This window comes from Mesoplodon bidens (genome assembly GCF_964165515.1).
Source record: "Mesoplodon bidens genome assembly, chromosome: 10".
In the NCBI taxonomy this organism is placed as follows: domain Eukaryota; kingdom Metazoa; phylum Chordata; class Mammalia; order Artiodactyla; family Ziphiidae; genus Mesoplodon; species Mesoplodon bidens.
The window spans coordinates 33,832,850-33,855,942 of record NC_138172.1 but is presented as its reverse complement, the minus strand read 5'-3'; the positions used below and the strand labels follow the sequence as shown (position 1 = coordinate 33,855,942).

Below are 23,093 nucleotides of genomic sequence, written 5' to 3'. Positions count from 1 at the left end.
CACTTGCCTTATGCAGCTAAGGAAAACCAGATAGTTTAAGAAGCCAATCTTGCAGGGGCCTCCACGCAGGAAAACAAAACAAACAACAACAACAAAAAAACCTGCGAAAGTCCCAGTAGCTTGAGTGTTGCCCAAGGTTCTAGCTGCCTGTGCATTATGAAAGAGACCATTGTAGGGGATGGTTTAAGACATGGCAATAAGCACGTTTTTACCAAAATGCACAGTCCAAAGTAGCTTTCCTTTACATTTTCATATTATCATATAATTCAAGGCCTGCAAACAAAATCCTTGATTGAAGACAGAACGAAACGAGCAGGCAGCTATTTTAGAGACAAAGAAAGGATGTCTTTTTAACCTATGACAACACAAATTTGTTTAGGTTTTCGCTCCACTAAGTAAGTAAGCAATTAGGTTTTGTCCAATAAAAATATCCCTGTGCGTGTGCAAACACCCGAGGCAATCATATAATTACCTGCCCAATCAGATTCAATTGCTGACAGTTGAGTTCCCACTGCTCATTAACTTCAGATCACAATGAGGTCTTTACGGAAGCCCTTTCCCGTCTCTTTACAAAGGTTCCTATGATGCCATGAGCAGCCCCAGCGCTACCTCATTCAAGATAATCATCCAAAATGGCCAGGGCCAAGGCCAGCCTACTCTACCTTCCCTCTGAAAAAATAAAAAGAGAAATTCGAAGAAACACTGGCTTACACGCCCTTGCTTCATTTGGGGATCTCACTTCTAAATATAATAGTAACCTTTCACCCCCACACTTTAAGTGCCGTAATTATACAATTAAAACCAATTATGTCATTTAACAGAGACTTTTTCAAGATCCACAGCAAGTGGATCAATTACCTCAGTCATTGACCTCAGAAGATTTCAAACTGACCTGCAACAATGACAATTGGATAAATTTAGACACTGGCTTCGAAGGTCTGCATGGACCAGCTGTGTGGATTGTAGCTGGTCTAGATTCTTCTAGACTCTAGAAGCTGAACTAAATTCACTAACTAAATGCATCTGACACTACCACCACCACTTGTTTGCACGACACTTCCAATATCCCAAGATACTTGCTTTTTTATAACCACCCTAATAGTGTTGTTACTTCCATGTTTCAGAGGAGAAAAAGGAGGCTGGGAGAGTTTGATGTTATCTCCAGTTATGTTGCTAGGTAATGGGCTAGCTGCATAACTTCCACCACAGATTCCAAAACCTGTTAATAGCAAGTAGTGTGTGTGTGTGCGTGTGCGTGCGCACATGCGTGCACACACGCGCACACACACGTGTCTTTATTCTCCTGGGCATCCATTCCTCCTATTTTCATTATCTTACCCCAATTTCCCTTTGAGGTAACACATCCACCCCACTTGCAGCTCATGTGCATGACACGGGGCTCCACTCCAGCTCCAGGGTATGCAGTAACCTAGGCCTCAGCCAATCAGCTCCTAGCATTCTCCTAGCCACAGCATTTGTTTAGGAGTGAGCACATGACCCAACTAAAGCTAGTGAGACACACTGAGAATCTTGGGGAAGAGTCTTACTCTTGGGCTTTCATGTGAGAGGAGGTACAATCTGGCAGTTGAGCAGCTATTTTGCTACCACCAAAGGAGTGAGGGATAATGGAGCCAAGACATATATAGAGAGAAACTGGTTCCAGGAAACTCCTTGAATCCCTTTGTGTTGACAGTAGGGACATTTAGAACATGGAGTAAGTCAACAGTACACTGGAGAACATATGAAGAGTGCTACCACCTACAGCTTGGATAGGCTTGATTACAAGGATGAAATTAATTGACTGTGGCTCTGAGCAGCAGCCCTGTTTCCTGCTCACATCACAGTGAAGTGCCTCCTATTTTTGAGTTATTTAAAAAATATACCATTTTATGGGCAGAAGGAAGCACTTTAACCTGCAAAATGATTTTTATCACATACTAAATAGCCTTATAACGTTGTGGTCCTCTGCTTTGGTCAAAGTTGTCTCTCCTTGGAGTTGAGACAGCTGTTGGAGCCAAGAAGAGCTGCCTTGACCTTGCACTTTGCCCTGCTCAGTGGTATCCTTGTGCTCTCCAATTCCTGGATCCGCGTGGGATGTAAGAACTGAGGACATACACACTCATCAAAATGGAGCATTTCCTTTCTTTTTTCTCTTATCCCAGGCCTTGAGGGAAAAGAAAAAAGAGCAAGAATTCTTCTGTCACAGGATTTTCAACATTGGCACTCTTCAAGTTTGGGGCCAGATGATTCTTTGTTGTTGGAACTGTCTATGCACTAAAGGATGTGTAGCAGAGTCCTCTGGCCTCTACCTACTAGATGTCAGCCGCGTTCCTGTTCCACACTGGACATCCAGAAATGTCTCTAGGGGACACTGCCAAATGTCCAGTGGTCGGGGCTAATATCAGCTCTGGTTGATAACCACTGCTTTAAGAGAACAGCTGAGGTATTTATTGGATTTTCCTTGCAGCATCTTTGAGTATTATGATGTCTTCTCCTTAAAGTGTGAGGAGGGAAGGAACCACCATGCTCCTTAGAACTGGCTAAACAAAAAGACCCAGGATCTCAATACCGCCTTCTATCAGGGCCAGGAAGTCACATAAGACTAACTGACCCATTAAGGACCAAAGTGGGGAAAAGGTATATCAAATAGAAATAATTTTACCTAAAGATCAGAGAGAGGAAAAGGATGTGGAGGAGAAAATTACAAGTGAAGAACAAGTGTCTATACAGTGAGTTCCAAAGTGGGCATGTGGCTTCTAATTTCCACAGGAAAGAAAATTAAACCTTAAGATTGTTGCTGGGTTTCTCGAATTCAGGTTCAGCCAAAAAGGTGGAATAGTCTGGTTTCAAACAGAAATGAAACTCACCCTGTAGAGAAAAAGCCAAAAATGGTAGTCTCATTTATTTGGACAAATGTGGGCAAAGACACTTAAAGTAGGCAAGACTGATGGATTAACAGAATATTTTTTAAAGAAAGGCATTTACTCTCTTCCACATGCCAGCAGTAAAGTAAGAGTGGGTTGGCAGAGGCCCTTCCTTCAGGCTTGCTTCAATGAGAAGACAAAATTCATTATATAAGCAATATGCATTGTGAAGCCTTGAAGAAAGGGGTTGAATTGGTTTGCCCTCTCAATGAGTTAATTAGTCACACTCCCTCAGTATTCTGGGGAATTGGTTTTAGGACACCTAGTGGATATCAGAATCCATGGATGCCCAAGTCCCCTATATAAAGTGGCATAGTATTTGCATATAACCTATGCACATCCTCCAGTATACTTTAAATCATCTCTACCCCTAATACAATGTAAATGCTATGTAAATAGTTGTACAGGACATATTGATAAATGCTCTGTAAATAGTTGCTGGAGCATGGCAAATTCAAGGTTTGCTTTTGGAACTTTCTGGAATTTTTCTTCAAATATTTTTGATCTGCAGTTCGTTGAATCTGCAGATGTGGAACCCATGGATGTGGAGGGCTGACTGTATATCTTCACACTAGCAGGTAGCTGAGACCAGCCTAGGAATTCCACAGTAGTGGGATTTCAGCGAGACTTTAAGGCACAAACTTCTGCACACCTCACAGTACTGACTGCTTTTTCATTTATTTATTTATTTATTTTATTTACTTTTGGCTGTGTTGGGTCTTCGTTGCTTTGTGTGGGATTTCTCTAGTTGCGGTGAGTGGGGGCTACTCTTCATTGCGGTGCGCAGGCTTCTTGTTGAGGTGGCTTCTCGCTGCAGAGAATGGGCTCTAGGCATGCTTCAGTAGTTGTGGCTCACAGGCTCAGTAGTTGTGGCTTGCGGACTCTAGAGTGCAGGTTCAGTAGTTGTGGCGCATGGGCTTAGGTGCTCTGCGGCAAGTGGGATCTTCCTGGACCAGGGCTAGAACGTGTGTCCCCTGCACTGGCAGGTGGATTCTCAACCACTGCGCCACCAGGGAAGTCCCAAAGTACTGACTTCTGATCAAGCCTGTCAAAAGAACCAGGTTGGTTTGCATGTAAAGCCTGGCCTTTGTTGGGGCGTAACTGGATGAAAATGTTCGGATTCTAACAGTTTCTCTCACTAGAAGTCCTAATGCCTCAGAGCATGGAGAGGTATATTAGGGGAGTTCAGATGATCAGAGCTGAGGCCCCACTGCTTCCTCAGTTCCCAGGCAGCCTTCCCCTCTAGCTATCACCACGATACAGCTGTCCCATCTTACTGCCCCTAACTTCTCTCCTGCAACCAGTGAGATCTGACTGCTAGGGTGTGACAGTCTCTCAAATGGGGAAAGAGTAAAAATAAAGGCATCTCTGAAGGGCCCTGGCCCTCCTCCCATTGTTCTTTTTGGCTTACGGTTTTTTGTTTGGTAGAGGTAACATTTAGAATAAACAATAATAGAAAAATAGAAGTAGTTGTCTGGAGGGTCTAGCAGAGGGACTTTTATGAGCTGTATAAAGAACTGTCTTTTGACTCAAATCAATAGAATTAGAACGGAAAAAGGAGAAGTAACAGCTGACACTGCAGAAATACAAAGGATCATGAGAGATTACTACAAGCAACTCTATGCCAATAAAACGGACAACCTGGAAGAAATGGCAAATTCTTAGAAAGGCACAACCTTCTGAGACTGAACCAGGAAGAAATAGAAAATATAAACAGACCAATCACAAGCACTGAAATTGAAACTGTGATTAAAAATCTTCCAACAAACCCCAGGACCAGATGGCTTCACAGGCAAATTCTATCAAACATTTAGAGAAAAGCTAACACCTATCCTTCTCAAACTCCTCCAAAATACAGCAGAGGGAGGAACACTCCCAAACTCATTCTACGAGGCCATCATCACCCTGATACCAAAACCAGACAAAGATATCACAAAGAAAGAAAACTACAGGCCAAGATCACTGATGAACATAGATGCAAAAATCCTCAACAAAATACTAGCAAACAGAATCCAACAGCACATTCAAAGGATCATACACCATGATCAAGTGGCGTTTATCCCAGGAATGCAAGGGTTCTTCAATATATGCAAATCAATCAATGTGATAAACCATATTAACAAACTGAAGGAGAAAAACCATATGATCATCTCAATAGATGCAGAAAAAACTTTCGACAAAATTCAACACCCATTTATGATAAAAATCCTCCAGAAAGTAGGCATAGAGGGAACTTACCTCAACATAATAAAGGCCATATACGACAAACCCACAGCCAACATCGTTCTCAATGGTGAAAAACTGAAACCATTTCCACTAAGATCAGGAACAAGACAAGGTTGCCCACTCTCACCACTATTATTCAACAGTTTTGGAAGTTTTAGCAACAGCAATCAGAGACGAAAAAGAAATAAAAGGAATCCAAATCGGAAAAGAAGAAGTAAAAGTGTCACTGTTTGCAGATGACATGATTCTGTACATAGAGAGTCCTAAAGATGCTACCAGAAAACTACTAGAGCTAATCAATGAATTTGGTAAAGTAGCAGGATACAAAATTAATGCACAGAAATCTCTTGCATTCCTAGGCACTAATGATGAAAAATCTGAAAGAGAAATTAAGGAAACATTCCCATTTACCATTGCAACAAAAAGAATAAAAATACCTAGGAATAAACCTACCTAAGGAGACAAAAGACGTGTATGTGGAAAACTGTAAGACACTGATGAAAGAAATGAAAGATGACACAAGCAGATGGAGAGATATACCATGTTCTTGGATTGGAAGAATCAACATTGTGAAAAGGACTATACTACCCAAAGCAATCTACAGATTCAATGCAATCCCTCTCAAACTACCAATGGCAATTTTCACAGAACTAGAACAAAAAAATTTCACAATTTGTATGGAAACACGAAAGACCCCAAATAGCCAAAGCAATCTTGAAAAAGAAAAAGAGAGCTGGAGGAATCAGGCTCCCTGACTTCAGACTATACTACAAAGCTACAGTCATCAAGACAGTATGGTACTGGAACAAAAACAGAAATATAGATCAAAGGAACAGGATAGAAAGCCCGGAGATAAACCCACTCACATATGGTCACCTTATCTTTGATAAAGGAGGCAAGAATGTACAATGGAGAAAAGACAGCCTCTTCAGTAAGTGGTGCTGGGAAAACTGGACAGCTACATGTAAAAGAATGAAATTAGAACACTGCTTAACACCATACACAAAAATAAACTCAAAATGAATTAAAGACCTAAATGTAAGGCCAGACACTATCAAACTCTTAGAGGAAAACATAGGCAGAACACTCTATCACATAAATCACAGCAAGATCCTTTTTGACCTACCTCCTAGAGAAATGGAAATAAAAACAAAAATAAACAAGTGGGACCTAATGAAACTTAAAAAGCTTTTGCACAGCAAAGGAAACCATAAACAAGATGAAAAGACAACCCTCAGAATAGGAGGGAATATTTGCAAATGAAGCAACTGACAAGGGATTAATCTCCAGAATTCAGAAGCAGCTTATGCAGCTCAATATCAAAAAAACAAACAACCCCATCCAAAAATGAGCAGAAGACTAAATAGACATTTCTCCAAAGAAGATATACAGATTGCTAACAAACACATGAAAGATGCTCAACATCACTAATCATTAGAGAAATGGAAATCAAAACTACAATGAGATATCATCTCACACCAGTGAGAATGGCCATCATCAAAAAGTCTACAGACAATAAATGCTGGAGAGGGTGTGGAGAAAAGGGAACCCTCTTGCACTGTTGGTGGGAATGTAAACTGATACACTCACCATGGAGAACAGTATGGAGGTTCCTTAAAAAACTAAAAATAGAACTACCATACGACCCAGCAATTCCACTACTGGGCATATACCCTGAGGAAACCATAATTCAAAAAGAGTCATGTACCACAATGTTCATTGCAGCTCTATTTACAATAGCCAGAACATGGAAGCAAGCTAAGTGTCCATCGACAGATGAATGGATAAAGAAGATGTGGCACACATACAATGGAATATTACTCAACCGTAAAAAGAAACGAAATTGAGTTATTTGTAGTGAGGTGGATGGACCTAGAGACTGTCATACAGAGTGAAGTCAGAAAGAGAAAAACAAATACCATGTGCTAACACATATATATGGAATCTAAAAAAAAAAAAAAGGTCATGAAGAACCCAGGGGCAGGATGGGAATAACCACAAAGACCTACTAGAGAATGGACTTGGGATGAGGGGAGGGGGAAGGGTAAACTGGGAGGAAGTAAGAGAGTGGCATGGACATATATACACTACCAAATGTAAAACCGATAGCTAGTGGGAAGCAGCTGCATAGCAGAGGGAGATCAGCTTGATGCTTTGTGACCACCTAGAGGGGTGGGATAGGGAGGGTGGAAGGGAGGGAGACGCAAGAGGGAAGAGATATGGGGATACATGTATACATATAGCTGATTCACTTTGTTATATAGCGGAAACTAACACACCATTGTAAAGCAATTATACTCAAAAAAGATGTTAAAAAAAAAGAAAATGCTGGGGAATGGGCAAAATAGTTTCCTCTGTATCCTTTTATTTTATAAATCATATCTATATGTTAATAATTTTAGATTTGGTTGTGAGTTCTCCATTAAAATAATAATTATATAATCAAAAAAAAAGAACTGTCCTTTGTAAAATTTAGTAATTAAATCTGGAGGAGCGGGTCTTTAACTCTTGATACATAAAGAATGAATGTCTCAGGGCACACTTTTCCTGTGGATGAGCATCCCCCCACCCCACCCCCTTTCCACTGAAATCATTCACCCTGGCCTGCCTATGTTTCTCAGAACACCTGGCTACATGAACAGAGATAAAAGAGAAGAGCAGCCCACTTCCCAGTTCCAGCTGGTGTTAAAATCATACGACGAATTTTCTGTGTTTTGATGGAAGTGCCTCCTGAGTGAGTCCACACACTGGCACATGAAAATTTTGTTTGCACCAAAGAAGTGAGTCACGGTGAGAACATGGGTCTGCTTGAGCAGGCATGTGCCGCTGTTAAAAGCACAAAATCCAGGGCTCTACATACACCCTAAGATGAGTACTGCCCTCCCCATGTCCTTCTCAGCGTGAAGTAGGGGAGAGACAGCTTCACTGGGGTGGCAGGTGTCATAGGTCACCCTCACAGTCATTACTGAACAGAACTTCTAAGAGCAGCGAGTCCTTGCTTTTGCCACTGAGCAGCCTTACTGCCAAGTCCCAGAAAAGGATGTTAACAGTGTGTGGAATCCGGGTTAAGGCAGGAGTTGGCTTCTAGAGATGAGCTTCAGCAGATCTAGAAATTGTATGCAAAATTTGGCGTAAGCACTTTCATGCTTTATTCTGAGTCGTGGATTTGTGGTTTTCATCATCTTCTCAAATTAGTATGAAACTCTGAATAAAAAATTAAGCAACAGTTTTTATAAAGCTATCCTGCAATTTTTTTTAACAGTTTTCTGAGCTGTAATTTACATGCTGGCAAGTTCAATCATCTTCAGTGTAAAGTTCAAGGATCTTGAATAACTTTATTTGTGGTGCAGACATCACCACAAACCAGTGTTAGAACATTTCCATCACCTCAAAAAAGATCCTGTGCTCATTTATAATAAACTTCCTTTAATTTTTGCAACACAAGTTCTAGGGTTGAAAGAAGGCTCTTTGCATATCGGCAGAGCTGATCCATTTTTCCTCCCCTTCTCAAAAGCTCTGCTAAAAAATTATTTCCTGTTTATCTTAAATTCAAATATAACTAGGTATACTGCATTTTTATTTATGAAATCTGACAACCTTAATCCAGGGTCAAAGCAGAACTAAGCAAGTAAATCAAAGTTCAGGTCTAGAAATAAGTGTACTTTTTTGAAGCACTGAAAAAAGACATACATTATATTAGTAAATTTGAACCATTTAGGTTCAAAGATGGTTAAAAACTAGTTCCATCTAGGATTCGTGCTGAAAACTAAAGCTGCATAAACAACCAGATGAACTCAGGACCCAACTGCTGTTTTACAAGCAAGCCTGGCACTCAAAGGCTTATATGTCACATTTGCTTTGAAAGGTTAAGAAATTGGATGTAATTGTTAACCTTGCAACTCACAATCAGAACTAGAATTGTGACTTTTACAGGCACAAATTATAAGGAAATTGTTCTTAACCCTTTTGAGGTCATAAACCCTTTTGAGAGAATCTGATAAAAGTTATAGACCTTCTTCACAGAAAAATGTATGGATACATACAATATTTTGCATAGAATTTCTAGGGGGAAGGGAGGTTCATAGATTCTATAACAACGATAGTGGATCTCTCAAGGGTCCAAGGATGCGGGAAGAGCCTAGGCAAGTTGATGAAAGCTATCCTGAAATCTTACGCTCCTTGCTTTTCTCTTCCTCCCGTTGATGCGGGAAGGGAAGTCAGGGTAATGGCACAGGAACTGGGTAAGGCAGGAAGACATGGCCAGGCTGCTCTCAGCCAGCAGTGGTGAGAACTGGAGCAACTCGCCTGAACTCCTCGGACTTGAGGGTCACTGTCCATAAAATGAACAGACTGGCCCAACACTGTTTCCACAGCTTATGTCCCAGGGATCTAGCTGAAAGGTATCTGAGAAGGGTCATTTTAGACCCGGGAGCACTGCACAAGATTTAGTGTTAAAAAAAAAAAAAAACTTTCAAAACCACTGGACTATAAGTCACCAAAGTTATCAAGGTTCTCAGTCACCTGGTTATCTGATTCTGACTCTATAGAGCAGAGGTCAGGAGACAGTGGGGAAGATCTGGGCGTTCTGGGAAAAAAGGCATTTGGCAGGGAGAGAAGAGAAAGACATCCTGGCCCTCACCACTCTTTAGTTCTGCAACATGTTCTTCCTCCTTTGTGTTGCTCTGCCTTTCTTCATATGGAGCATTCAAACACTGCCCAGTTTTCCTTTGGTAAAATAAATACTTTTCCCAAGTACATTAACTTAATCAAATTTCCTTTGGGTAACAAGGATATCCCATGATCTATTATATCATTAGATAACGTTATACTAAGTATAACAGGAGCCCACATGGATAAAGGACATGTGTGCCTAGCTCTGTGCATTAGAGATAGTATCTTTTTTATGCCCTCAAGCCTCCTAAAGTACTTCTCAGTATTATCAGTCTTATTTTTCAGAAGAGAAAACTGAGGGAAAAAAATTAAGTGATTCATACAAAGTCACCCAGCTAGCCAATGACTAAAAGGGATTTCAAGTTCCAGAGCCTATACCCATAGCCACTCTACTATATTGAAGAGATTAACTATGCAATTTGTGACTCAAAAAAAAAAAATACAGGTTTTACTCATTTATCTTCTCTTGAAAACAAAGAATCTATCACTTTAAGGAAGTTTATTAGCATGCCCAATGATATGAACCATAAAACTATTTTTGAACCTTATTTAACACTTATTGACATCTACTAAGCAGATCTACCATGTTCATATTTATCATCTCAAAGGAAAATAAATGATTTAGTTTTGGGCTTTATCTTATCCATCCTTGGTCCTTGAAACAGCACAAGAGATACACTCTCTTCTTACTTGTTGTCACAAGATACTAGAGGCAAGCTGAGGAAAACACGCTGGGAAGTAATGTTCCACACTTTGTGTTAAGACTTTTCTTCTTTAAATAGAGCTTGTGTAAATCACAGACGAAGCTGACAAATTTCACGGCTTAGTCATGGCTAACGTATCAGATTTCATGGTTTGACAGAGATTAACAAGAAAATCACATTAGAGTTACAACTATTAGTAGATTCTTAGATATTTGGTAAAGAAACTCCAAGCTCTCCAAACTCCATTGCTCACTGCATACCACTTTTCGTCCTTCCCTCCACGGATGCAGAACCTCTGTGAATCCAGGGAGAGCAAACTGGGATCCTCCAGAGCTCCTCAGTCACCCCCTGGTTATCACAGGGGTGAGCTGCTGCCTAATGGGCTCTAGGGAAAGGTCTAGCATCGTCGTGGAATAGAGCAAGCGTTAGCATTTATGACCCAGTTCATAAAAGTATAGACAGGAAAAAAACATACTATGTTTGTACGTAACACAGGCATTTCACCCTAACATCACATGCACTAAAGAGAGGAATGAATTATTATAGGTGTTGAAACTCAGATATTTTAGGGGAAAATTAAGTTTTCACATCTCAGATATTTTAGGTAAAATTCAAGATTTCACATGTTTATGAGGAGGCAGTTCAGCAGAGGTCTTGTTAAAAGTAGTGGCATCCAAGTAGAGACTTCAAAAAGCCTGCTGACTGCTGAGCCATTTGGCCTGAGGGCTCTGCATATCCTCTTTCGGTAAGAGCCCAGCTTGCTTGTCATTTTTGCATAAAAGACAACCAATTTGTCAGCCATTTGCTTTAATTCTTTTTCTGAGTCTTCCTAACGATAAACTCCATCTACCTTCTGGTCTTCAATATCATATATCTGACTGGAGGATGGAAACTCACTTGCACCTCAGACCAGTTTCCTTCCCAGGAGATCCTCCTGGGTCTTATAGGATGTCCTTAATCAGAACCATATTACTCAGCAAGAGGAAGTCCTTGCACAGACGCTGGCAAGACACTATGGCAAATTAGTTTCAGAACATGGAAGGTCAGATTGGGAATAAAACCTACAGTTATCTATTGTGTTTTCTTTAGTTGAGAAAATTAAGGCAGGGTGCCTAACTCTTAAGTAACCAAGATTTGGATACGGAGCAGCCATTTCGGAAAGGAGTTCCAATGACTGCTGTGCACAATAGTCAGTTGTGGAAACTGAAGTCTTCACATTCCAGGTATTCTGGACGTGAGCAAGGATTTTCTCACTTTATCCAGATAGGTTTTTATATTTCAGGAGCACCCTAGATTGGTAAAATAAAAATAGCTAAGGTATTACAGGCTTGGCCAAAAATATAATTGTCATTTAACTTAGTGTGTCTGTGTGTATATAATACATATATCTATATACATATTACACACATATATGTGTGTTAAATAAACAAAGCATATTCTAATAATGATAACAGCTACTATTTATTGCACTCTTATGTGACAGGCACTATACTAGGCACTTTTCATATGTTATTTTATTTACTCTTTCAACAAACTATCATGGTAGAGATTCTCTTTGTTTTTCTTTTACGGATGGAAAAAAAAAAACAACCCTGAGATTAAAGGGGATTTGAGCCACAAAATTAGTCATAGAGCCATAAGTTGAACTCGGGGTGCCTGACTCCTGAACCTGTGTTTTTAACCACTGTGGTATACTGAGCCCCGGAAATTCTCATCAGTTCCATTGAGATGGGTGCCCAAGCTCACTCTCAAAAAAATAACAAATTTCCTGACGGTGGGGATGAGGAGTCTATTACTTCACTAACACACGAGTGTGAAAGGCTTTGGGCAGATGGAGGGGAGGGTGTGAGAAAAGGGAGAAATTGTTGTAGAAACCCAAGACCTACCTCCTTCACAACTTTGCACAGGATTAGCCTGCCTGGGGAGACTCAGAGAACCAGAAGGACCAGGGGGCTTAGTGGGAACCTGTCCCTCACCCACTTCAAACTGACAGCCTTCCCTTCTCATGAATGGGCTGGCCCGAGAGATTTGGAGCAAGAAGCATTTCCAGTGTGTCTCTACCTTAACTAACACCATGGGAGCAGCTAACAATTACAAAAGGAATGAACTTTTTCATCAAACGCCCTTCCATAAAACCATTTCCCAGGAAATGTAACACAGCATGGAGCTAGCCGACTGCAATTTTCCACCAACAATGAGCATCATGGGGCACAGGTACTATATTTAAACGATTTTCCTCCAGCTTTTTGGCAAGGCTCTCTCTCAAGGAGACTCAGAGTTGAGCTGAGGTCTCATTCCCCTCCGGCCAGCAGGATAGGAATGTTTAAAGCGGCCCTGTCTCTTCAACACCCATGTGTAAAACGCCAATAAACAAGCCAGCAAAGACCTGCAGGCCTAATTGCCTTTTAACTCCACCAAGATGATAAACTCCCTGAGTAAGGAAGGAAAGACTCCCAGGGATTTAACAAGTTTATCTGCCTGCCACTTGAACATTTTCTGTCTGCCTACACTTCAGTGAATTCACCAATAAAAGGATAAAAGGGCCCCGAACCTCAGACCCCTCAATGGCCGAGAAGCCACAGATTCAAAACGTATGCAGATTCAAAACGTATGCCCAGCAAAAATCAACCCGTTAACCGAACTTTGTTTCACGTGTTTGTAAGGTCGAGTGCAAGGAAAGTGGGGCCGCTTGCCTGTTTCTAGCATCAGCCATTTCTCTTTTTTTGACTAAGGCCTACAAATCTTTACCTACAATAAAGAAAACTGTTCTCACAAAGAAACAGGAAAGGCAACTCATCCAGAAACCTCTAAAATTCAACTCTAAAATTCTGTAATGACAGGAGAGAAGCCACATGGGCCCCGGTGGTGGAGGAATGGCGTGTGCTCACCAACATACTGGTCAGTTCTGCAAGGACATTTTTTTCTCTCTCCCTCCCTGAACTGACTTTGGAGTTTTAGCAGTTTAGTTGTTTTTGTGGATTTGTACCCTACCACCCAGAAGAAGAATTCTGAGAACTCTGTACAAATTGGAATTAAATTGGAAAAGCAAAGTAAAACAAAACCAAAAGACTTGGAGGTAGTACAGGGAGGTAGTGCCATTCAAGACATAAAAGAAAGGTGAATGGGCATAACCTCTCTGGGAGGTCACTTCACGATATTTATCAATATAAACGTGCAACTTTCCTTTTAGGAATTTATTCTAAAGAAATTATTGGACAAGTGCATAAAGGTGAAGCACAAGGAGCTATAGCATTCTAATAGGAAATATTTAAAAAGAACTATATTCTCATCATTAAGGACTGGTTCAATAATGCAAAAATTCTATACTCTGCAGCTAGAAAAAGGATGCTGTATATATATATATATATATATATATATATATATATATATATATATATATATATATATATGTATATGTATATAGGTATACATCTGTTAGTGTGAAAAGGTGTCCAACCTACAACATTACGTTCAAAAAGCAAGTTATAAAAACATGTACAGTATGATTTCATTCTTTTTTTCCCCAGAGGCTTGACATAGAAAAAGAACTAGGAAGACACATAGTTCATCAAAATGTTAGTATTTCTGGAGGGTGGAATTCTTTTGCAAAGACTTTTGAATTATTTGAAATTTTTAAATAATGAAAATGCATTGCCTTTAAAATCAGTTAAAGCACTAAAGCTAAAAAATAAAACATTCTGCCACCACCACTACTCTCCTGATCACCAGGAAGAGAACCCTATCTGAAAGAACTTTACGGAAAGATCCAGTTTTCCTTTCTCAAGGAGACACAAGTGAAGAACGTTAAAGGATTTGGTCTTGATTTATCATCACATATAGTTGTTATTCCAGTATATTTTCCAATGAGATGAGAATGAACAGTGAAACTACAAGTGGGCTCAAAATCCCAGGGGGGTATATTTCCTAGGTGGCCCATGCTCCTCTCTACCCTTAAATCAGGGTAAAACGCTGAGAGCTCCTCTATTAAGCTGACCTGTTCCACTTAATAAAACAAGAGCAGCCCTAGAGTAGGGTGCTTGCCAAATGAAAAATCTGAAACACTATTTTTCTATTAAAATCTCGTCCATGTTTTTCCTATTGGAACCTGGAAACTGGACAAATTCTGAAGGAATCTAAAGGAATTTCTTTAGAAAAGAATTCTGTTAACACCAAAAGCTCCCCAAGCACTACACAAAGCAAATGCTAGAATGCATTACGCTGAAACGTGAAAACAGAAGTTCAAACCCACAGTGATGTGTCCTTCGCAACAGGCTTTGTGTTTATCAGGGCTTATTCGTTTGTACACTTATCCCTGTACATTTTCTTCATCTCCCTGCTTCATAATTTCATAATCAGTTCCAGATTTCCTATTTCTTTCACATTGTAAGGCATGGAATCCTGGATTTGGGATATGCAAGATTTAAGGGTATGGAAGAGTGGAAGTATGATAAAAATAAAATCAAAGTGGAAGTTTTGTTTCATAGCCACTGAGAAGTAACAAACTGAGTGCCTGCCTCAGGACCCATCTGACCCTCAGAAACTGTTAGGACATGGACACGTGTATAAGAATTTCACGTGTAAAAGATCCTCTGGTTGGGAAATCTCTTTACCAGTGGATGGAGCTATGGGAAACTAAAAGGGTTCCCACATCAATGATGGGTACGTCTGCCAAAGCACTATCGTGCTACTCTCAGAATTCAGAACTCTGTCCCTAGATTATAAAACAGTAAACTGAAATGTCAGCCTAATCTAGGATAAACTTCATCTCTAGAGTTAAAGACAACTAGCCTCTCAACGGGTTTCAACTGGAGGTTTCTTTGAAGGAATGTTCTCAGATTCATTAAAGAAATTTCACTGACTTCACAGACTTTGGCATTAAATAGATGACCTGAGTTCTTCATTGCCCTGCAAAATGACTGTTCACCTTGAAGCTCTGCAAATTGGGATTAAGTTGGCCGTTTGCTTTTTACCATGAAGATGACTCCCCTCCACTGATCTCTGAGTCCTGGGGCAATCACCTGGTTGATCAATGATATCAAATTTATCTCTATAATGTGTCTCTTTTAAAATGCACATCCTTTCATGGGTTGGCTTTGTTAGGGTTTTTGCTTTAGATGTAGTAGTGCTGCTTGATATTAGTGATTTCCCTCAATACAAACAAAAACAAACAAAACAAAAACAAAAAAACCCCTTTAGGACATATATCATGTTTTAAAAACCCAAGTTTAACTTTTCAACTGACTTGAAAGATCGGTGGTGTTTTCAGATGCATAAATTCTGCCTTGAATTTCACCTACTGAAATGCTGAAAGGCTGAGGCATCTCATCAGGCTCTGGTGTGCTCTTTGGAGCAACATTTACTTGCTTTTCACAGTGACTCTGCACATTCCAAAGACAGCGCAGCATAAACACATACACCAGCCTTTAGCTTTCACCCTCTAACCCCACAGTCTGCTTCCTGTGCACCCCATAATCTAAAACATCTCCTCTTCACAGGTATATGGTCTTGGATTTGTCATGGTGAACGCGAGACTTTACAAGGCCAATAAAATGACAGCTGCACGGAGGGGATGGGGTGGCTTTTACCGACTCTGACTCTAAAACACCACTGCCTTCAACTCCCAGGGATCAGGAACTTGAAAGCACTCCGATTCACTTAGCTCTGTGTTTGCCATAAAGTTAAGGCTAATCAGATTTCCCCCAACTTGCAGCCCTATCTTAAATCCCCAAGCTTCTCCTATGCAAACTTAACTGATGGAAGATGTGATTATGCCTTCTCAGGTCATAAATTCTAGATATTTATAACATAACTGTTGTCATTTAGGTCAATTAAGATGCTTTTACTGGCTCAGAACAACTACCTATGGGGCTTGTCCAATACTCTGGCAGTGGTTTATGACCCTGAGGGTGATTTTACCTTACAGAGGATATGAAAGATGACTGCATGCGAAAATGGTCAGGAGGCTCTTGAAGCATTTTCCCCGCATTATGATTATCTGCACCCATTTCCACTCTGTCTCTGGAAGTTCAGACCCCTTCCTTACCCATTAAAAGCACTGTTTGACTCTATAATTTCCCCTAGAATTGGTTTCTTTAATCACCTTTTTTCCTCCAAAGACCTGAGAGGGAGGTAACACCTGAGACACTCTGATAAAACTCCCAAGTGGTGGGTTGGCTAAATATCCAGCTGGGAAATGCCAGGCTTTTTCAAATGTATAACGTGTACCTGTAGACAAGTGGGTTTTACTTTTCACATGGGGCAAACTGCTCTGTCATGAAAAGTAGAATAGGGTGACAATAAAGAAAGAATGGAATATATTTGAGGATTTCACGCAGACGGGTTACAGCTTCTCCTTTTCCCTTGTGAAGTATCACTTATCTACCACTGTCTCCCTCCTGCTGTTTTTCCTTTCAACAAGAACCCTAAGCACCCACTATATTCCAGGCACTGTGCGGGGGGGTAGGGAATACAGAGCTCCAGAAACTCCTAGGTTGGCTGGAGATATAGGCACCTTAATAATTATAATACAAAGTATTAATAGGCAACAAGAGAGTCCTGCACAGCAAATTCTGGAAGCCCTGAGAAGTGGCATTTCTACTTTTGGAGGGGAGGGAGTTCTTTAGGGAAGGCTCTTTGGAAAAAAAGAATTCCTAGTCTGAGGCTTAGGAAATGCAAGGAGACAGCTAGGCCAACTGGGGGAGAAAAGCACTACCAGCAGGGAGAGCATGAGCAAGGCTCACGAGGAAGGCAGAGGACCCGTGGGGAATGCAAAGGAGGTTGGCGTCCTGGAGCATCGCACACCTGACAGGCAGTGGTGAGAGCCGAGGCTGGAAAGGAAAGCCAGCACAAGATCCTGGAGGGCTTTGTATTCATGTAACATAACCTATTACTTTTCTTGCTCAAAGGAGACCTGGTATAATGGCAACCTTTTCACAAAACCAACTGGATGGAGCTGAAAGAACTATTTTTTTTCCTCTCCCAAATCTATTTTGCTCCATGCTTCCATCAACAGCTGGCATTGTAAAATCCTCCAGCCAAACATGACAAACAGAACTGTCTGAAACTTCGGTCACACCTCCCTTGGTAGAGAACACTTTGCTCTTGATTAGCAAACCAACAGTATTTGTAGAAGCCAGGTAAAACATCCAAAATTCTACCTGGTAAACATATACCAAGCGCTGACCCCATAGAGGCACTGTCCTGGGGACGAGTCAGAAATGTGGCAGAGGAGGTGTGACCTCGGCGTGCAGTGTGATTTTAATGTACACAGTGACACACCCTGGGTTTTAGAATTTAAAGGCCTTTTATCATTTGATTTTTTCTTGCAATTCTGATGATAATTTGCTTGAGTTTGGCCACAAAACAAAACAGAAAAACCAACACAACATCTACTAGGTGAAAGGAGGGCACTCGTGTGGAAAACACGCTACAGCAATGGCATTTGAAAGTGTGCAGTATGGGAAAATGCAAGCTACTGGCAATTTCCCTCAAATTAGCTGCTTAAATGTACTACAGAGATCCAGGCTCAGAAAGTGACAGTGATGATCCAGGCAGTCACAAGTTTCTCAAAATGATCAAACTGTAGTTCATTTTCAAGAGTCTTATGGAAGTTTTTGGCTGCTATTAAAATTTTAAAATACTTGAATTTGTTTATAGCCTACCTTGTTCCAAAAAGGATTAAAGCACCTAAGACCAAATAGAAGAGGCTCATATTACTGGAGAAGGGAGGAGTGGGGCTTGAGTTACATCTGCTATGCAAAGGTCAAGTTGGTTCCAACTGGGACTTGGACAGTGCTGATGAAACTCAAAGCTTTTCTAAAACAGACTATTCCGACTGAATACACAATTCTACAGCTGCTGGGTGACAGGCAGGAGCTACGAACCCATTTCTAGAGGATGTCTGGGAACCATGAGCTTCATCAGCTGCATGGAAATCCCACATAAAGAATTCACATTCTTTCACTGGTCTCTATGCCCAAATGTGTATTTACACATTTACACATATTTGACCCCTAGGACAGTGCAGGGTGGAGGCACCGCCTCCACTGGTTTGCATTTCAGTTTCACCACTGGAGCAAGTAAGTCACCTAACCTTTCACTTCTTCAGTTTCTTCATCTGGAAATGTAGCTAATAGTAGTCTTCATCTCAGAGGATTATTGCGAAGATTATAAGAATTAATACATGTAAACAGTGCCTGGCACTTATTAAGTGCTCAATAAATGTTAGCTATAATTATCATTTTCCAGTCTTCTGCTAAGTACAGAGAGAACAGCAGAAATAGACCATTGCTTTGTCATAAGGGACTTATTGTCTAGCTGGAGACAAGATCACCATAGGGGAAACCATGGTGATCAGCAAAAGGGAATTCTGGGGAAAAGTGAGTTAGAATTCTTAAGAGGCTCAGGAGAGGAGGAGATAATGCCATTTCCAAAATTTTAGAGGAGGCTTCCTAAAGGAACGTATCTAGGCTGGATCCAATAGGTAGGATTTAGACAGAAAATAGGGCATTTCATATAATGGCAAATAATACAAAGACATGGAAAGAAGAATGAACACTATATATTTTTAGAAGAGGAAAAAGTATCTCATTATCTTGGAGTGGTGGAAAATGTAGAAAAACTGCCTGGGGGACCCATTTGGGAGGAATATGAGGATAAGGCAGAGGTAATTGAACCTAATGTGGTTGGAAACAGGAGGAACTGGCAATCTGTCATCAGGGGAAGGACGCAGAGAAAGTGGCATTTCAGGAAGGCGAGGCTGGCTGAGGCACGCAGGTTGGATGGGCTGAGAAAGTTCTGAGTCAGGGAAACCACCAAGATGCCGCCAGAGGGGTGAGGTCATGTGGCCCACAACGGACTTGTACTGAGAGGACAGATAGGAAGTGGTGGATGGGAAAGTTTGCTCTGTGGGTAGAACTGGCTCGCCTTGGTCGGTGACTAGACATCTAGACATGAGGTTGAAATGCACAGAATCTAGAGTCCCATATTTTGGGTTTCAGGCCCAGCTCTGCCACTCAGCAGCCTTGGATCCAGGGCTCCGACTCAGTGTAAGCTCAGTTTCTTCCTTAGCAAAATGGAAGCAAGAGTGCCTACTTCATACCGACAAAAAGGACTTAGCACAACACCTGGCTCACACCAAAGTGGTCAAAAAAGGTTAACCATTTGTTTGGTGTTGGTATGATAAAGAAGAAAGAAAAAATGAGGGCAAGAAAATAGTCTCTATATTTGGTCCCTAAGTCACTGAGAGAGACACAGTCCTAACCGCTCCCTGGTTCCCTCCTCAGGAGACCTCATTAACATTTAACAAGAGCCATTTAATGTCCTGTAGACAAATAGAGGTGTCAGTATGAATAGACGCTCATTTGTTGTATCCCCTTTATTACATACCTAATATACTTCTATCTCACCATGGAAACCAACTCTTTCCAAAAATATCAGACCAAAGGAAAATGGTGATAACTTTGCTTCATTTAAAAGAAATAGCTAAAGATAAAGAGGTAAGAACTTTGTACTTTATTTCATAAGAAGAGGGAGGAAAAAAGATGACACACTGTACCAGTGATTACCTGCCCATTTTAAGCCCTGTCAGCAACACAAAGACTTAAACTGAAGCTAAATCCAGGGCACATTATCCCTTTAAGCCCCTCTGTTAACGTAAGGGGACTGAAAGGCATTTCTGCATTTCTACAGGAGGTTCGTGGTAGGTTCAGAAAACTTTTAAAGAGGTGCCTTATTATCTCAGGTAGGTGTGTTCCAAAGAATCTAAACTAAATGTACTTTTGTTTTAGTTCCTGAAAATATTTCTCATCTACCTGTTTCCCAGAGTCCCTCTTGCACAATGCAAAGTACAGAGGTAAGTCATGCTGACCTAGTAAGTCTGGAATGAAAAGCGAAGGAAGTGGGCCACACGGGGAAACTCTTCAACAGCATTCCTTTTTGACCCTTGCAGAACTGTCCTTGATGGCTCTGAGTGTGTGAGCCTTTGCATCACTGTTAAGCTGCAAGGTATTTGGAAACAAAGTTTTGAGAAAAGCCACAAAAATCAAAGGAGATAAGGCAAAATGACCTGCTGCTGATTCGTGCTGATAATCAGCTCTGGTGGTTAGGGTTAGGACTTCCAACCCTTCAAGAAACTAGCAGGGGAGAAATGATGGAGTAACTCCCCCACGTCTGCTAATGCATATTTGCTAAGGAATGGATGCTCCAGTCCACAGACCATCCTAGACCATGGATGAGCAATGATCACTTTTTCTAGCCTTTATACATGCAACTGGCTAATATACACCATTAATGAACTTTTACTAGCCAGCCCTGCTTCCATACTGAATATAGCCCAAGCCAGTGATTGCTTTCATTACAGAAGGAAATAAATGGCTTCTCAAGGTTCTTCAGAAAAGGTGGCATTGGAAAAGTAACCCCTAACAGATGCACGGCACAGAAGAATTGCTACTGCTCACCAAAGACATAAAACCTAAATAAAAGTACCTTTAGCTACCACAGAAGCTCCACAAGCACCTTAAACTCATCATCTGTGCATAAGAACACAGGTTGTAGGGTCTCTCAGACCTGGAGTTCCGTTCAACACATAAGAGCCATGTAACCTTGGCCAAGCAACATCTCTGAGTACCAGTTCCTAGCCTTTAAAATGGAGCCAATATCTACCTACCTCTTTGGACATCATACAGGTCAAATGGATTAACACATATAAAGCATTTAGATTATGCCTGGCATGTGAGAATTATTCTATAAATATTAGCTACTGATATTAATGTAAAATCAAGAAAAGAACTCTATGGATAGACCTGCACTGTCCAACACTGCAGCAGTAGTCACTAGCTCAATGTGGTTACTGAGCCCTTGAAATATGACTGAGGAACTGAATTAAAATTTTTATTTAATTTTAATTAATTTAAATTTAAATAGTCACATGTGGCTAGTGGTTATCACATTGGACAACACAGGTAGATATAAAACCTTTTCAAAGATTTAGCTTTTCCTGGATCATTTCTTGTTACCGTTGATGTTCTCTATTTTACATATTTATGCCTTTGACCTAAAAAAAATTTCCTTCATTTTACTTCTTTACGTTTACTCTGTTTCTATGAAGACTAGTCATCAGCCGGGACACAGACCTATGCAGCACTCTATTGAGACCCGAATTCCTTCTTCCTTGGATTCAAGTCCCAAAGGCTTAGTAGAAAGAGTCTGTGAAAAAGGTTACTGAAGAGAAAAGATGAAGGCCTCCCAGATGAAAGCCAAGCCAGAAACGTGGCTGTTAAGAATATTTTCTCTCCTCTGAAAAATGAATTAGTTGAATCCAATGTGACACTGAAAGGAAAATCAAAATGCTTGAAGAGCAGGTTGTGGACTTGAACACCCATGTAACTGGATTCCTCCTTGGGACTGAAGGTTCTGACACATGATACTTTGTAGAGAGGGTCCTGCTAGCCTTGCTGAAATCTGGACACCATGGGCCTTTTTTATATGGGGAATTTTTAATATAAATAGACTTGAGAACCAGGAGCTTAGCTACCCAGGGATTTCTGCCATTTGGGACTAAGTAAGGATGGAAGCAACAGGAAAAAGAAACAGATGAACCACTGTTAAGCGATGAGAAGAAATCTCCTTCTGACTAGAGGGATTCAGTCTCCAGGCTTGAAGGTGAGAGCCACCCTCCATAAAATAAGAATTCATTACACTTCCATTCCACGGTCCTCCAGGTCTTGCTGTACTTTGTGCCATCATACGATATATATTGTGAAACTCAATATCAGAAGGGATGCCCAGGCAGGGTGACAGGGAGGCCACAGCTCCCAGAGACAATCAGAAGCCACTGAGCAATGAATTCTGGAGGCTTAGGCTTTTTCTGCTTTGATGGCTGGGGCTGGGGGCAAGGGACAAGGCTTACACCAAAGGGACTCGAAAACACCAGAAATAAAGAGAATGAACCTAAAACACAACGAAACTTATGGTGATTTGGAGAGCACTGCAGGTAAAGTTAGCCTATGATTTCAAATTTTCCTGGTGATTTTACTACAGTACTTCAAGGTGTCTTATAATATATAATATCCTTGTCTCTAGCTACTTTTTTTTTTTTTTTTTTTTTGGTGGTACACGGGCCTCTCACTGTTGTGGCCTCTCCCATTGCGGAGCACAGGCTCCGGACGCGCAGGCTCAGCGGCCATGGCTCACGGGCCCAGCCGCTCCGCGGCATGTGGGATCTTCCCAGACCGGGGCACGAATCCGTGTCTCCTGCATCGGCAGGTGGACTCTCAACCACTGCGCCACCAGGGAAGCCCTCTAGCTACTTTTGAATTATACTCTAAATGGCCAGAGAATCCTAACCACTTACATTATGTAGTTATACCCAGAAAGTTATAGACATGCGTATTAGCTGTTCTCTGATAATTTGTCTCATTAAAGAACTAATTACAGTGCCAGGCACTGTGCCAGGGGCAGGGCTCACAATGGTAAATCATACAGATTTAAGGTTACTTATTATACAGATTAAGGTACTTCTCGTGGATGGATATTCTACTGAAGACAGACAGACATGTTCTCAAATAAA

The 23,093-nt window shown here is 41.0% G+C and overlaps 1 protein-coding gene across 9 annotated transcripts in view; it reads right to left on the bottom strand.

The window, feature by feature from the left end:
* Positions 1-23,093, bottom strand: part of ERC2 (ELKS/RAB6-interacting/CAST family member 2) — a 963,856-nt gene that overhangs the window by 106,957 nt on the left and 833,806 nt on the right. The window lies entirely within an intron of this gene.